This window comes from Phocoena phocoena, chromosome 20, assembly GCF_963924675.1.
Source record: "Phocoena phocoena chromosome 20, mPhoPho1.1, whole genome shotgun sequence".
Lineage (NCBI taxonomy): Eukaryota > Metazoa > Chordata > Mammalia > Artiodactyla > Phocoenidae > Phocoena > Phocoena phocoena.
Window position 1 is genome coordinate 45,834,928 of NC_089238.1, and position 9,021 is coordinate 45,843,948.

General features: G+C 44.4%; 1 non-coding gene across 1 annotated transcript; it reads left to right on the plus strand.

The window, feature by feature from the left end:
* The first annotated feature begins 7,872 nt into the window (after positions 1–7,872).
* LOC136141614 (small nucleolar RNA SNORA70) lies at positions 7,873–8,007 on the plus strand. Its single transcript, XR_010657783.1, has one exon. It is a non-coding gene; the product is annotated as a small nucleolar RNA SNORA70 (small nucleolar RNA).
* The last annotated feature ends 1,014 nt before the right edge of the window (positions 8,008–9,021 follow it).

A 9,021-nucleotide genomic window follows, 5' to 3' on the forward strand; every position in this document is an offset into this window, starting at 1 on the left:
AGACATAGTGGATCTCCCCTCAGGCCCCCAAAGTGGTCTAAGGCTTCCCTTCCCCAGGTTACATTCCTTCAACATCTACACGAGGAAATGCCTTGCTTTCTGGTCCCTTTGAAAAGTGCTCTGGTGAACTCTAATTGATTTTTGCACCTCTTAAATTTTCCTTCTTATTTTCCTCAATTACAAAATTTAATTGCCCCCCACTCCCAAGCAGGGAAGCAAAGGAAATAGAATGCTCTGGGTACTTGGTATCTATCAGTAGACAAGAACTATATAAATTCTGGATCTGATAAACCAAGTTCTTTGTCTTATTTTTCCCTCCTGCTGCCAGCCCTTCTTGTCATCTCTGTCAGAGTTTGAGCATCAAAAGAAAGAAGGTAAACTTAAACAGTCAGATTTGCTCTCTGAAGCACTGGCAAAATGCTTGATGGAAGATAAGATGGAAACTCTGCATTAAAACGTTTTTGGTGACAGCTACAGATTTCCCCGTTGGCACCTAAAACACAAGCAATGGGGAGCTGGTGACTTAGTTGCTTAGTTTTTCAAATTGAGGCTTCAGCAGGGAGGCAGGTGGTGTCCAGGTGGATGCAGGAGGGCCACACCCACTGCCCAGTGGCTCTTCCCCTTGACACACAGACCCTTTATTGCCCATCATTAGTCTCAAGAGTCAACAGTTGGATCCAGCTGAGAGCTGATACCAGTTCAGACATTCTTCAGGACAGTGAGGGAGGTGCTACCACCAGGGGTGACAGCAGAAGGGACAGGGAGGCGATGGAGGCTAGGAGTCTTGCTTTTTTTTCACATTTCCAATAGTAATGATGTGCGTTTTTTTAAAATCTGAAATTTCCAAAAGAGAAACATTAAACGCTTATTTTGTATGAAAAATCTAACACTTATTTTATATGAAAAATCTGACTCATAGGTTGAATCAGAGACAGAGAACAGAACGGTTCAGATTTATAAAATTAGTAAAGCAAGGATAATTTAGAATATAAATGTTTTTCATTTCAACTGTCAGAAAAATGCTCTTCAGGTTTATTTGACTTGAAAGTTCAAAGAACACTTTCCTGCAATGTATACTCACAACCCAAACTTCAGTAAGGTAGTGGCAATCATGCAAATAATTGAAACCCAGTAAGTGGACAGGTTGGAAGATGCAGTCCCATTTCCCCATCCTTGTATTGATTGTCTACACCAGCCTTCCCCAAAGGCTGTTATGAAGAACACTCATCCTACCAAATGCTCAGTGAAAACGAAAGCTGAATACATTTCAGAAATGTTCCTTACCATAGCCCCTTCTTCATGATTCCTCCTGCATGCTCCATAGTTCAGGCTCCAAGCACCTGTGGGTCTTGCTTTTACAAAAGAATTTCTCTTACCCCGACAGGTTTTAGATGCAGACAACCTCGTTGGTGTCGTTCAGATTGAAAACATCCTGATCTTTGCAGAGTCCTACGACGTTGCCTTGGACATCACCTTCCCCAAAGGTCTGTTGACCCCTTCAAGGAAAGGGTGTTTAGAGGTCACATCTTTTAGGCAGTATGTTTCTCGTGTAGAGAAAGATCCGTGGTTGCTGGGGAGAGAGGTGGAATTTAGGTAAATAGTAATCATGCAAGTTCAAGTGATGTTAGCAATGTTACTATGAATCTTAATTTCTCCGACTAGAGACAACAAGGCGTGGTCAAAATATAAAATTTGCAGAGCTCTCTTCTGAACAGTCATCTGAGAGTGAGCTCTTATCTGCCTGCCTGTGTTGTTTTTCTATCACTGCCCTAAAAAATCACCACAAGCTTTATGGCTTAAAACAATACGTATTTATTATCTTACAGTTCTTTAGGTCAGCAGTCCAAAATGGATCTCACTGGGCTAAAAGCAAAGTGTTGGCAGGGCTGCGTCCCCTTCTGGAGTCTCTGGGGGCGAACCCGTTTCCTTGCCTTCTCCACCTTCTGGAAGCCACACACGTCCCTCAGCTCATGGTCCCCTTCCTCCATCTTCAAAGCCAGCAATGTTGGGTCAGGTCCTTCTCACGCTGCCATCTCTCTGGTTCGCCCACTTCTGTCTCCCTCTTCTACTTTTAAGGACCTTTGTGATTACTTGGAGCCCACCCAGAGAATCGAGTATAATCTCCATTATTTTAGTCAGATGATTAGCAATCTTAATTCCATCTAATACCGTAATTCCCCTTTGCCATGTAGGCTAGCATATTTACAGGTACCAGGGACTAGGACGTGGACATCTTGCAGGGGAGGGAGTGGGGGTGGTGCAGGGCATTATCCTGCCTACCACACTGAGCCAACACCCAGGTTAGGGCCCTCCTTCCTCCGATAGGTCTCCTACTCAGCAAGACTCGTAGAATGTTAAAGCTACATATTTGCCTGGATGTCATTAGTCTTATGTACAACAACACTTACTGCAGAATTATTTATAATAATGGAAGATTAGGAATACCCTAAATGTCTATCTATAATGAAATATTATTATTGTAGGAATAATATTGTAAATTATGAAACAGCCATATTATACAGCCATTAAAATCACACTTATGGGGCTTCCCTGGTGGCGCAGTGGTTGAGAATCCACCTGCCGATGCAGGGGACATGGGTTCGTGCCCCGGTCCAGGAAGATCCCACATGCCGCGGAGCGGCTGGGCCCGTGAGCCATGGCCGCTGGGCCTGCGCATCCAGAGTCTGTGCTCCTCAACGGGAGAGGCCACAACAGTGAGAGGCACGCGTACCACAAAAAAAAAAAATAATAAAAATTAAAAAATCACACTTATTGGGAGTTTTTAATTGTTTGGGGAAATGTTTATGACATAATGCAAAGTATAACAATACAGATGTATACATTATATCCCAATTCTGAATATTATACACATGATTCAAAAATCTTTTTCAACACTGGGAGTTTTAGCTAATGAGAGACGTGAAAGGAAGAACAGTAGTCCTAGGGTAGAAGCCACAGGGAGCCACCCCGTTGAACTGGGTGCAAGAGCAGTGTCTGTTGTTTGTTTACGAAGGCTCAATTACAAGAGGCTTTTCTAGGCACAGTGTTTTCAGAAAACAGATTCTCTGAAATTGTCGCCGTGGATTTTCCGTGTGAACTTCAACTGGAAGCTCCCCTGCTTCTCACTGCCATGCCCACTCATCCCACCCTTCCCCACCCCGGCCCCTGGCTTCTGCAGGAGCTGAAGGAGGCTTCGATTTTGGGATTGTGAGGGTCATGGAGGAGGTGAAACATCCCCTGCAACTGAGGAACCGTGGGAAACACGAGGTCATGTTCAGGTAACCTAAAAATCAGACAGCATGTGGTCATCCACATCCACTCATGGCAAGAAGTGTGTTGCCTGAGAGATTTTTTTTAAAAGTCGATCAGGGAAATCATAAGAACCATCTCTGCTGTTAGCTCCTCTCGGCTTCAGATGAATAGAATCCCAACTGCTCTATAGCCTGGAGCCACAGGGGTCTGGGGGTCGGGGGAGAGCCTCAGGGGGAGGTTGGGAGGAGGAGATACTGGGGTGAGGTATGGTCTTAGGGGTGGAGTGAGAGACCGGAGATGGCGGCCCTGGCCTTAAGCCATCCTGCCCTCCTTTCAGCTCCTCTCTGTTTCATAAGTTGGCAGTCTACATAGGATTTCATGTAAGGACCTAGGGATTTTCCAGTTTTCTCTTTTAATCTTAAGAACTACTGTATTATAGACTCCAAGTGGTGGCCTGGTGGAGTAGAGCTCCAGCTTGTGCTCATCCTTGAGATTAAAAATGAAACACTAAATAAGGGAGATTCCTCAGAGAGGAAAGAGTGACGCTGGGTGCAGGGAGGGAGGAGGTCCCTCAGGCAGTGCCAGCACCTATGGCCAGTCTATTTTATGGAAGGTCATCCCTCCCCCAGAAGAATTCAGAGTTGATAAAGGAACTTCCCCCGGCAGACCTGGAGGCATTCAGTGTATTCATGATAATTTCGCTTTAGTTCAAATATTGCCGAAATTAGAGCAGTCCCACCTCAATACTACCGTTCCTTAGAACCCTAAATTGAAATAAATAAATATAAATAAAAGCCAAACTGGAATCCTGCCCGTCGTGAGTTTTGTTTTAGATTATGACAGGGCGTTAGCTCTGCTCTTTTAGGCTTCATGGAACAGAGGCACCCTTGGGTTGGAGTAAGTGATCAGGGTTCACTGAAGGGATGTGCAGGGGAGTGAGGAGGCACAGGCACCATGCACATAGCAACGAAGGGCCAGGTCTCCTGGGCCCTACTGGGGATAACATGTGGGTCCCCATGGCAACTGCAGGTGTCTCGCCTCAGCTTCAGTTTCTTGCTCCAGCTCCAGTCCCCCTGGCATCTCGTGAGTCAGCTTTTCTCTGTGACCCCTCACCTCACCTGCACTGGGCCGTGGCCTCACTTCTGAACACCTCTGTTGCATGACTTCTGCCCCCGCCCTTTCTCTCCTTCCTTAGATCCTCTGGCTTCTGCATCACTGTTGCCTCTGTGTGTGCTGCATTCGGTCTCAGAGCAGGGAGGGAGGAAGGAAGGGGGACAAAGAGAGAGAGGGAGACAGAGAGACAGGGAGGGAGAGAAATGAATTGATTTAGTTGGTCCTTATCCGGCATCACGTGTTCCTGTTAGACACAGCTCTCCTGCAAGGACCCCTCTTAACCGCAGGCTAGAGATGGCTGTCTTTGCCTCAAGCACCAATGCTTGGCCTGGTCAATCCTGGCTGAGGAGGGGTGGTCACAGAGTACACAGCACAGTGAACACTGCTACGCATAGTGGTTAAACAGGGCTGGGGACATGGCAGGCACTGAACAGTCTAGAGTCTCATCTCTAGTGTCTTGGGTTCCCTAGATAATGACTAAAACTGACTTTTTATTCTTGCCTCTCAGCTTTTCTGTGGACTCCTCAGGGATTTCAGCAACCAATATAAGTTCCATGATCTCAGTCCAACCCAAGAAGGGCTCACTGACCACAGTGGAAAAACCCACAAATGTCCAGGTGCTCTTCCGTGCAAAAAAGGAAGTGAAGTTGGAGCACCAGCCAGTTCTGTGCTGTCAGGTAAGCGAGCTCAAAGGGAGGACCCACACAGTGGCAGGCTCGTGGGACTCACGCCTAAAGGAAGCGTACGCAGTCTAACCCATGCTCCAGGGGGGGAAAGGGAGTGCTGGCCTGGTGGCAACCAGAGAGGATACACCAGGGCTTAGGGAGCTCCAGGCACGGGTAGGTCGGGTGGGAGGTATGCAGAGTCCTCAGAAATTGACAACCCCAGAGCAGAAATGTGGCCCCTGGTCTTCGGAAGAGACAAGACCAGAGATAGGGAAACTGAGTCTCAAGTCAAAATGAAGAGAAGGGAAGTGAAACTGGGAGGCACACGTGGTGCGTTTTGACCCATGGCTGGTACACGGTAAGCTTTATGTTAGCATTTACTCATACTGATGATGCAATAATATAAAGAGAATGATACAGAGAACTTGGCTTCGTGTCAATGAAGAAAATACGGAATGAAGTGGACAGTCATGGACATTCTGGAGTTATGCTGGTGGCTGACATCTTCCCAATCCTTTTTCCCTTTCTAGATTATTGAGCCCAGTATCTCAGAAGGAGGTAAAATCATTTCCAGCATCCCAATTAAGATCTCTGTGAATGCCGTGTTCTCCAGATACAGCATCAGCCCCTCCTCCATCATCAACTTCGGGGCTTTGATCTGTGGCACGCGTAAAAGCTCCTCCTTCACCATAGAAAATCAAGGTGTAATCGATTTCAAATACACCCTTTATAGGCTGACAGGGGAGAGCTCCCTCCATCAAAAGAAAGTGTAAGACAAGTATTTTCTTAACTCACACCGTTCCCTGGTTAATTAGTACTTTATATTTTACAATGAGCTTTCATATAGTTTATCTAAATTCACCCCCAATCCCCTTTTGTGGGTAAGGTTACTAAGGTTTAGAAGTGACTCATCCAAGATTATGGAAGAAATCATCAGTGGATCTCAGTTCTGAACCCACACGTCTGACTCCAGACTTCACATGCTTTCCAACTGCTGTCCAATATATGATACATTTTAATTGAACAAATGTAAAATCTTCTGTATGGGATTGTGTCTGTTGTCCTGGTGCTCCTAGTGTGCTACATTACTTACCAGTAAGTCATTGTCCTATCTGTCATTCTGTAGGATTTATAACAGCAAGCTAAATCAAAAGGAATCATAGCTGTGCTTCATCATGGGGGATGGCAAAGGGTACCCTGGAAATTTGGACTACAGAAAGCCTGGTGAGGCCTTCTTTCCCGGGACTGTTTTTACCTTCTCCCCATGAAGACACTTTATCGCAACAGCTAACTTAGTAATTGTTCCAACAGCAAAACTCTGTATGCTTCAAAAGGTGGCTGTCAATCAATTAATCAAAACCACTTACCTTTCTGAGTGCTTTTGGCTTTTATTTGTCATATTCCTTTTTGACAAATTAGGGATTGTTTTTACCAGTTCCCAGGTACTTTGTCTTGACTTTCAAATGAATTGACTTTCTAAATAATTAGTAATTTAAGATTGACTTCCTAATTAATTGTTTTAAATCAGACATACAGCTTTACATTGTTTGTAATTGTTTTATATTTTTGTCGATCTCCTCTTCCATTTTGGCAAAGTTTGAACACATTAAGACATTTTAAATTAAACTGTCTAAAGTCTCTTTCTTCCAAATCTAATTTCAACCTAATTTTTCATTACTTATTTTATAATTTAATAATGTTTATTTATAGATATTATAATTTTGTTTTGCTTTAAATTGGTTTTAATTTTAATTTATTTTTCATCTTAGCATACACAAATTCATGCAAAGCACTCAAACTCCAGTTGTTCTGGTCATTAAGCAAGTGAATGCTCAAATATATAAAACTCTCAAAAGTTTAAAATTGTACCTCAAATGCATTTGAATATTTTAGGTGAACTGGCCTCTAAAAAACCAATTATTGGGTAAACTAGTTTCGAGTGAAGTGAACACCTGCCAAAACCTGTGTTTGTGCTATTGTTTACGCTAAGTCTTAAAAACACCGTGAGTCTAAATGTGAAGAAGAGGGACAGAATTCAATCTATTGGCCGTTGCGCTTTTTAAGTGATAAAAGATTTGAGGTCTACAAATAATTTCCACACACAGCTTTCCAGTGAACTCAAGTAAACGTTTAAAATTATTATTTACTTGCAGTAAACTTTAATGTCCTTATGAATCATAGCTAATAAGTATAATTTCTGCATACTTCTTTCACAACTGTTAAATGAGTTTGGTTGATGATGAATAAGCTGACTATGCTCCCCGATGCCCTCTTGGGCAAGGAAAGGCCCTTTCCTCCATTCCAAGGAGAAGGGACCTTGCAGACAGACAGGCAGGTGGTATTTAATGACCACCCCAACCTGAGGGTATGCTCTTGCTTCTTTAATCAGTGTCAGCCACGTTAGACATGCAAGATCCCGGGAAAGAGAGAGCTTCTACAGGACTGGACCTTCTAAGGCAACCAAGTTCTCTGACTCTGTTCAGAAAGACATGAATGTCACAAACCAGGTGAGCACCCTTTTCCTTTTTCACAGAAACCCCTGTGTTCTAGCAACAGAAACCTGCCAACTAGTTCTAGCAACAAATACCTCCCTAGGATAGTGGGATTTGAATTTTGAATATTCCTACTATGGCAGGAATATTAAATAGTTATAATGAAATATCACTTTCCTCTTGAAATGAGGAGTTATGGCTTTTAATTTGGATATCCTCTTTTGCTTTAAAACCTTCATTGGCTCCTCATTGCTTTAAAATTAGTTTCTACTCTTCATAAGTATTTCAATCAAGAATCATTTGTTGATATGAAATAGAAGCCCATTCAGATTGGCTTAAATAAAAGGAGATTGCAGCCAGTTAAGCCGACTGTGCTCTTTTCCCCATGGGGGCCCGGTGCGCAATGGCTGCAAACAGCAGCCTCCTCGGTAGTGTATGCGGCCTGTTGCCTGTATGGGTTGCCCTAAGGGACCTTGGAGACAGCCCTTTCCAGTGGACATTAATGACTGGCATGCTGTCCCCAATCTAGGCTCCAGACAAGTATGCGTGGTGCCTCTGGAAAGCCCCAGGGCACAGTGGCCAGGGTCCACATTGGCAAGGTCATAATGTCCGTCCGCACCAAGCTGCAGAACAAGGAGCATGTGATTGAGGCCCTCCACAGGGCCAAGTTCAAGTTCCCTGGCCGCCAGAAGATCCACATCTCCAAGAAGTGGGGATTTACTAAGTTTAACGCAGATGAATTTGAATACATGGTGGCAGAAAAGCGGCTCATTCCAGTTGGCTGTGGGGTCAAGTACATCCCTAATCGTGGCCCCCTGGACAAATGGCGGGCCCTGCACTCATAAGAGCCTTGGAGCTGCCCCTCCCTACCCATGCCCACCAATAAACTCTACTTTCTTTTCCCTGTCAAAAAAATAAAAGGAGATTTGAAGACTTTTACATCTGGTAAGATGAAGTAGACATCTTTTTCCCTAGTCTTCCAACTAAGTACAACTAAAAACCATGGACATTATGTATAAAACAAACACAGAAGACTGATAAATGGAGAGAAAAAAATCACACCGGCTAGGGTCCTTGGGACCCAATAGACATCACAGTGATGAGTTCCCTGATTTCTTTTTGCTTCGTATACCCTAGATCGGGTGCTGAGGGAGCCAGCAATCCAGAAACATCAACAAGCACGGACCAAAAAAGGCCCCAACAAAAGCCTTCTCCCACTAGCCAAAGGACCGGGAAAAGGTAGCCTAGCAAGACAGAGAACTTTCAGCTAAGAACTGTAATATCACAGTCAAACATGACAGAGGAATCCGTGGTCCTACCCCACGCATTTCAAGCAAAGGCCAGTGGGGAGCCTAGACTTCTCACTCAATCCAGGCTATAATGAGGTGCCCTGACCCCCTGCCAAAGTGATGATCAAGAACACTCAGTAGGGAGCCAGACATTCATTACCCACCATCACCTCCACCATTGTCAATGGCAACACCACATGGGGAGCCTTG